The sequence below is a fragment of the Sorex fumeus genome, unplaced genomic scaffold (assembly GCF_029834395.1).
Source record: "Sorex fumeus unplaced genomic scaffold, SorFum_2.1 ptg000055l, whole genome shotgun sequence".
NCBI classification, from domain to species: Eukaryota; Metazoa; Chordata; class Mammalia; order Eulipotyphla; family Soricidae; genus Sorex; species Sorex fumeus.
In genome coordinates, this window is record NW_026606112.1 from 18429675 (window position 1) to 18437394 (window position 7720).

The following is a 7720-nucleotide window of genomic DNA, read 5'->3' on the forward strand; positions in this document are numbered from 1 at the left end:
ACCCTGTCTTTCTACCCTATATAATGAGTGAAAGATGAGTTAGGAAAAGGCTCCCACCCTTCATTTGCAATATAAGATCGCATATTTATTAGTGCTCCAATAAATGCTTACTGACATTTGCAGAACTTTTCATGATGATGACAATAATAATGGTTACAGTGGATATTTGTCTGATTTGTGGTCCCATGGCAATATTTACAAATTCTATGAGTCTAATCTTTTCATATGTCATACTTTGCATAAAATTCCAAACTCACCAGTCTTTCTTCTATCTAGATCTACTGATGAGCAGCATAAAAAGCCATTTATAAAGGACCACGGTTATAATTTGAAGGCAAAACACTTCCTTTGACATGTTGCGGTCATGGGTTCAATCCCAGGGCCACAAAGAACAAAGACTAATGATAGATGATGAAAGGGATGGAGAGTTTCTTTCCTCTGTGGCAGCAGAGAGAGTGCCAGTAGCTATTACCTATGCTGATTCCCTGACAGTTTCTAAGCAGAGAACAGTGACGACCCTGTCCCAAGAGAGTACCAGCTCAGTTCTTGCTTTCCTCAACACAGCAATTCCTGAAATACTTGGATTTTTATAGCCTCTTCAGCTTACCCAGTGATTCTAGGCACTACCCAATACCTTTCAATAAACACTTTTTCTTAATAAGCTAGAGACAGCTTTCATTGCTTGAAATATAGAACTCTGACTGGCTCAATAATAATAACGGCTGCTATGTTTGATTGAGTAGCTGACGTATCTATTAAACAGCTTCCCAAATATAGCCACAAATTGGCCTGTTCCAAAAGTCAAAGATTTCAGAAGAAGTCCTATCTATTTACCTCCTGTCAGCTCTCCTTATATAAAAGTGAAGATCTGACACTTTCATTGTTGCAAAGGGAAAACATGAGATAACAAAGAACACATTTGTTTATGTCATCAACGATATCACCATTCCTCAAGGGGGCAACGGGCACTGCCAGCCACCACCTGTGCCTGGCTGTTGCTCAGATCTTTCACTTGTCAGCTCACATTTCTAATCTTTAAGGTCAAGCTTCTCTACTTTCGGCACCTCTTAGATGGTAAAAGGAAACAGTCGCATACCAAAGTTCAGACCGCATGACTGGGAAAATCACTATCCACTCAGAGGCTCTTACTCCCGAGGAAAGTTTTGCATCTGCCCTAGGAATAGAATGTTTATGCGTTGTTCAACATGAATCTTATTCCACGTCTGCAGCTTTCGGAGGGTCATATAAAGATTTATTCCATATAGGGTTCATAGAGCAAAATTTTTATTACATAGTTTAATATGGGTAAAACTAGGATTTAGCTCCGCCTTGATGTAATTCAACAGCCTTTATTCTTCTGGCCAAAAGTATTGTTGTGCAAAAGAAGATTTCCTATGTAAAAATATTTTAATACATTTTTCCTCCTTCTCTGATCATACTAAAACACTCTCCTTGAATCCCAATATAAGCCACATTTATACACAGAGCACTTTATTACTCAAATTTGTTTCAAGAATATTTTCTTAGCTAAACTATAAGTTACTAAGAGCACCGAGTATACCGTATTCATCTTTGTTTTCTATGTCCCTAGTATGTACATGGATTATAGTAGTTGCTCAATAAATATTTATTGTAGAATAGATGGGTGAGTAACAGCAGAGGGAAAAAAATCCAATTCTGTTTAGGTCACCATAAAATATTCACTTAGCACTCCCCAACAATGCACAGCTCAAAGGGAGAAGAGTTCTCTGGCCCTGCCCCTAAAACAGGATGAATTCACGATGGCCCACTTCAGAGCAAATAAGTACATTCACACAGAAACATCAGTGCTCATAAACCCCAAGCCCTCAAAGCATCCCAGTGCATCTGGCTGGGCTGGCAGCTATCTGGATCCACTCACAATACCTCACACAGAGCCATTTCATTATTGACAATGGGGCCATGGAGCCATACAAACAAAGCTTTATGTGAAAGCTGAAGTGGCACTATTGCTGTTCTGTTGTAGTTAAGGGGTCCTGGTCTGGGGAAGAGCACTTGAGGCAAAGACTGACATTGCCCATGGCTTAGGAGGAGGGGGCGGGTTTTTAAAGCACTTTTTAAAAAAAACTTCTGAGTCTCCTGTGCTAGACAGTGTCTGGCTCTGGGGAATGGCATGGAAGCAGCAATGTATGCTCTGGCCATTCAAGGGATTAAATGCTACAGCCATTGCGATTATGTGGAATTAAAAACAAACTAAGAAGTGGCCATGGACGTTGATTGCATTACATTCCACTTGATGAAATCCAATTTGTAATTTGAAGGCAACACTTTTTTTCTTTCTTTCCTTTAAGGTAGCGGAGTGGAGAAAAAAAAGCACCTCAGCTGTGAATTCTGAAAGATACAGTGTCTAATATTAGCTTTCTTTCCTATTCACTATTGACCTTTAGAAAGTTGTTTCCCATCTCTGAGACACCAACTCCTCTTCAGCACAATGGGATGCCTCAACCTGTCTGTGAATAAGTATTAAATGAGATGCTACATACTAAGTGATCGTTGCAGTATCAGAAATGGGTGTATTGGGGGTTTCACCCTTTCTTAGTTACAACTGATTTGAAGAAAGCAGTGTCTCCCTCACTTCTTCCTATCAGCACAGATGTGCTTGGGCTTCTACTGGCGGAGGCCTGCAGGACTTTCTGGAAGAAGAGGGTAGAAGCCAAGGGAAAATGAGAATTTACCAATGAATCAAATGAACCTCTCCTGCATTCTTGAGTATTTTACAGGCCAGAGAGAGAATCCCTTCAGGGACCTCAGCAGATTGAAACAACTGTGCTCTTAAGAATCTCATGCAGGGAGAAGACATTTTCTTCTGTGAATTTCTGCATCTTAAAAGTACCAAACGGAAGGAGGCCTGTACGCAGGGAGGATGAACTCCCTGCATTGACTTGACTGCACATGAGGAAGGGACTTTGATAAACTAAGAATGGCTTCAGGGCAAGGACTTCCATATTAGTTTTGAGCCATAAGCAATTTGTGAAAATCCAATAGAACAAACTATTTCATTTCTAATTTTTCTAAGAATGTTCTAGTATCCAGGGAGATTGATGAATTAGTCTTTAAAGTGGCGATGTTCAACATTTTTGAAGACCTACTGGTGTTCTGGCTGCTCTTAGCAAATTTGCTGTTAAAGTCTCGCTTGTCAGTAATTGCTCATAATATCCTCAATTACAGAATGAGACTTGGGTTCATCCAAATGTGCAACTGGGTGCGATTTTCCAGGTGAATGAATAAGCCCATTGGAGAATGCCGGTTTGCATTTGAGTGAGTTTTTCCTTCAATATTTTAATTTTGTTCATTTGGGGGCCATGCCTGTCAATCCCCAGCAGCTGCTCCTAGCTCTGTGCTCAGAGGTCACTCCTGGTGGTGCTTGGTGGACCACGTGTTGTGCTCGAGATCAAAACAGGGTGAACCATGAGCCAGGCAAGTGCCCTAATTCCTGTGCTATCTTTCTGGCCCCTAGTTTGCATTTAAGACTAAATATTTCTTTCCATAGATTTTGACAGCTTCTAGAATCCTTATGATTCTGTGAAACATTTCTTTATGCTTCACAGTGTTTTCCATCTGCTGTGATGTGAATGATCCTCTGAGTTACCCTCTAATGTTGGATGGGGCATTTACAGACATTCCATACTCCATATAAGAGGACGTTCATCAAAAATGTGACCTAAGATAGCCTAGCTATCTAGTCGCAGCATCAATACCAGAGTCACTGCAAATACCTGCCTCACTAAAATGAACACGCTGTGGGTACATCAAAGCTCGAATCTGCTTGAATAAGGATAGAAAAAAGCATTCTCCCTTGAATACTAAGGATAGAAGAGTGTTCTCCCTTGAACACTGTGTAAAACATAAGTATAAAATGCTTTCTAGCCCAGTGTCCACCTCCCAGGACCATGCAGAGTCTGGGCTAGGGGAGCCCCATAGAGTATGTTTACATCATACTAAATTGCTTCCGTGACTACAAACAAATGTGCTATCAAGAAAGCTGTGTGTGCCCCAATGCACATACTCCATCACTAGTGGCCGTTGTCATTACTCCTTGGCCTTATATTGTGTCTCCTGTGACCTGAGAGTTCAGAGCAGAGTCCGACCTCACTGGCTCTTGTTAGAGTTCACTGTTGTCTTCAGAACACCTGCAGCTGCTCCAGCTGACCTGTAGTCCTCCCCACACCCTTCTCTCCCTGGGACTGCCATCCTCTCCCAACCCCACCATTTGACCAATGATTTGGGACTCCTGTTTCTTATTTTGTAGACCGAATATAATTGTTCTCATAATATCCTTAATGTGATGAAAATCTCCTCCCTCTCTTTCCATTCTCTGATATTGCTCTTTCTTTTTTTAAATAATTTTATTAATGATCTCATTCTCAAAGGCCATAGATCTCTTTTCCTCAGGTTCTCTTTTAGTAACTTTAAACAATGACCATTTTTGAAGCTCCAAGGAAAGCTTTGTCAGCACCCATCTGCCTTGTGCATACTTCCAGTACCACCTTGTCATCACAAGCATGTGTTGGGCTCATGAAACTAGTGCAGTGGATGGGTCTGGAGCATTAGCATAGCAGGTAGTGTGTTTTCCTTGCACGCCACCCAGGTTCGATTCTGAGCATCCCATATGGTCTCCCAAGCACCACCAGGAGTAATTCCTGAGTGCATGAGCCAGGAATAACCTCTGTGCAACTATGGGTGTGACCCAAAAAGAAAAAAAAAGAAAAAAAAACCCAAAAAACCACACACACACAAGAAACAAAAAAATTAGTACAGTGGGCAAATGATGGGGTGTCGGGAGACCTGAGTTTGAATCTTGATCATCTCATATTGCATGCTTACCTTCTGCATTCTGGGAACAACAGCACCAAAGCATGTCATGTGAGAAGGGAACATTAAACAGCAGCTCCATTCTTGACCATACCTGAGAAACAATATATTCTTTCTAAAATCATTCAAACCCTATGCCTCAAGTCCTGACTGTATGAGTTGTAGGCAGTTGTAGGCAGTTGATGCATATGCATCCCAACGCACGAATCTTTGCCAAAAGGCAAAGATTTTTTTCACAAGAGTTCAGGGACTATTTCAGGTGTACCGGGTACAATATAACAACAGTTTGAGATGAGAGAAGAGAGATTTTAGAAAGGACTTTGCGTCTTAATCTCAGAGAATTATCCAGTTATATTTGAGCTTTGATCTGTTGATCGTGTACTGGGTACCTGAAGAACTTCACTTGGCCGAGCAGCTCCACAAGCTGCCGTCTCCTTGTCGAAATCCACTGGTGTTGGCAGCTAGGTGCCTTGAGACAGCACATGTCCCCTGGGGAAGTGCTGGTTTTTTGAAATGCTGGGAGCATGGCCCGGTGCATATGGGGGCACAAGTGAGGCAGGGATCTGTGTGGCGCCTACTCCGAAATGCCACTGCCAACCCCGAGAAAGATCCAAGTGTGGATCAGATTCCAAGGTCCCAGCTGGCGGGTCTGTAGGAAAATCAGATTCCTGTGAGTCCTTAGAGGTCACCGGACGGAGTCTGAGGGATTCTGCTCAGAAGCAGAGTGGCTCAGGGCAGACGCAAGGAAGACAGGCAGGAGAGAGATAGAAAAGGGGGATGAAACGTGACCCCAGGAAGTGGAGTCCTGTTATGATATTTCCAGTTTGACAGTCCCAGATGGTGTGTGCATGTGTGTGTGTGTGTGTGTGTGTGAGTAGATTCTATAATTTCTGCAATTGTAATCTGACCAAGGGAACACAGACACTCCCAACAACCTGCACACTCCTCCTGCAAATGACTCAGCTGTCAGGTTAGGCCTTTTACCAAAAATAGCAGCAGCAAACTGCATGTGTTCATAAACTCATACATGGATATATGCCTGTCCTAACCACACTCACCTGGCAGAACTTCAAATGCTAAGCAATTATTAACCTTTTATTAGACTCTTGGGCTTCAAGTTCAAGTACTAGACTACATTAACGCTCCCAGAGTCCTTAGCAGAACAACGGGAATGTGGTAGCACGTGTCTGTAGGGTAAACAGATAAAAATAGCAGAAACTATTTGGTTTTGAAAAGTGGGAATAAGTTTTAAAATTTAAAATTTTTAAAAACCTTCAAAGTCAACGAGTAAGAGGAATTCCCATCATATTTATAAATAGAAAACAGGGCTAGAGAGGTAGTACAGTGAGTAGGGCACAAGTTTTTCACATGGTTGACCTGGGTTCAAGTCCTGGTACCACATATGGTGTCTTGAGCATAGCCAAGAATGATTCCTGAGTGAAGAGGCAGGAGTAATACCTGAGAACTCCTGGGTGTGGTCCCAAACAAAAACAAACCAACAAAAAGAGGAAACTCTAGTCATTCATAAGATTTTGAACTCTTAGCTGAAACCCTGAATCAAAGTCCATGAAATGCATTGACTTCAGGGAGATACATAAAAGCTAAAAATTTATGAACTCTTCTGGGTTAAATAGCAAAACAGTGGTCAAATTGAACTATTAGTGTTGTATGAAACTAATATCTAATATCTTAAACTGGGTGCTGAGCAGTGAGTAGGAGAAATAGTGTACGAAACACTATGTGCCATTTAAAGTGAATGAAAATGTAAATATTACCAAAACTAAATAAAAAACGATTGAAGTGCTTGGCTATTCCAACCTCCCATATGTTTCTATTTCAATTGACCTTGTGAATGAAATACTTTGATTTGAATGAGACTAGTGTACAGGTTTTTTTCCCCTCCAGTGTTTATTTTTACATTGAACATCAACTAGGCCCCAAGGCTAATGCTACTGACCTGTAACATGCATGGAGATATGCACAGCTACTGGCCACTTGGACAGTGAACTGCAAGGCCAGAGGATCCTGTCCTCAATAGGACACTGCCATCTGGTGTATGCCCCTGGTTCGGCAGCTCAGGGGAAGAATGGAGCCAAGGGTCAGAAGAGTTAGGACTTGGGAATACTTCTACAAAGCTAAGTAGTGTTGCTTTGTAGCAACAATGATCCCTTTCGGGTGTCACGATTCCTTATTTTCATTTTATTTAGATGTGTACCCAAAAGTGTAGATGAAGATTAAAGTATACTGAGATCTTCTGAAAAGGATGTTAGCATCCTCCCTAAAATTTTCCCACATGAGAAAGTTCCCGAGGGTCTATGATGACTCACACAATTTAGACTGGTTCTGTCATTGAATATTGAGTCACTCTCTCAAAAGGATGAGTATTAAAATGATCATTTCATGGTGGAGAACATGGAAGACTGGAGAAGCATTTTTGTTCTTGTTGTTTTACTCATGGTTTGGGACCAGACACTCCTGGCCGTGCTCAGGATTTATCCTTGGCTCAGTTCTCAGGATTCACCTCTGGTGGTGTTTGGGAGAACACAGATCATGCCAGAAATCGAACCTACATGCAAGCAAGTGTCCAAACCCCTGCACAATCTTTCAGTTCCCCAAGAACGAATTGCTTAAATGACTTATCTGAGGTCACACAAAAAGAACTAACAATCAGACATTGCTCTTGTCCTTGTGCCACTTTTCCACGTTAGTCACCTTTGAAAAATGTTCATGCTTTGTCTGTTCAAATACAATTTTTAGTAAGTTTCCTGAGTCTTCAGTGATGAATAATTTTCTACAATGAAGAGATACACCCATAGTTTTTGATTTCTAAAATCTCATATCTAGGTAAGGAGAGAATGATATATTAATG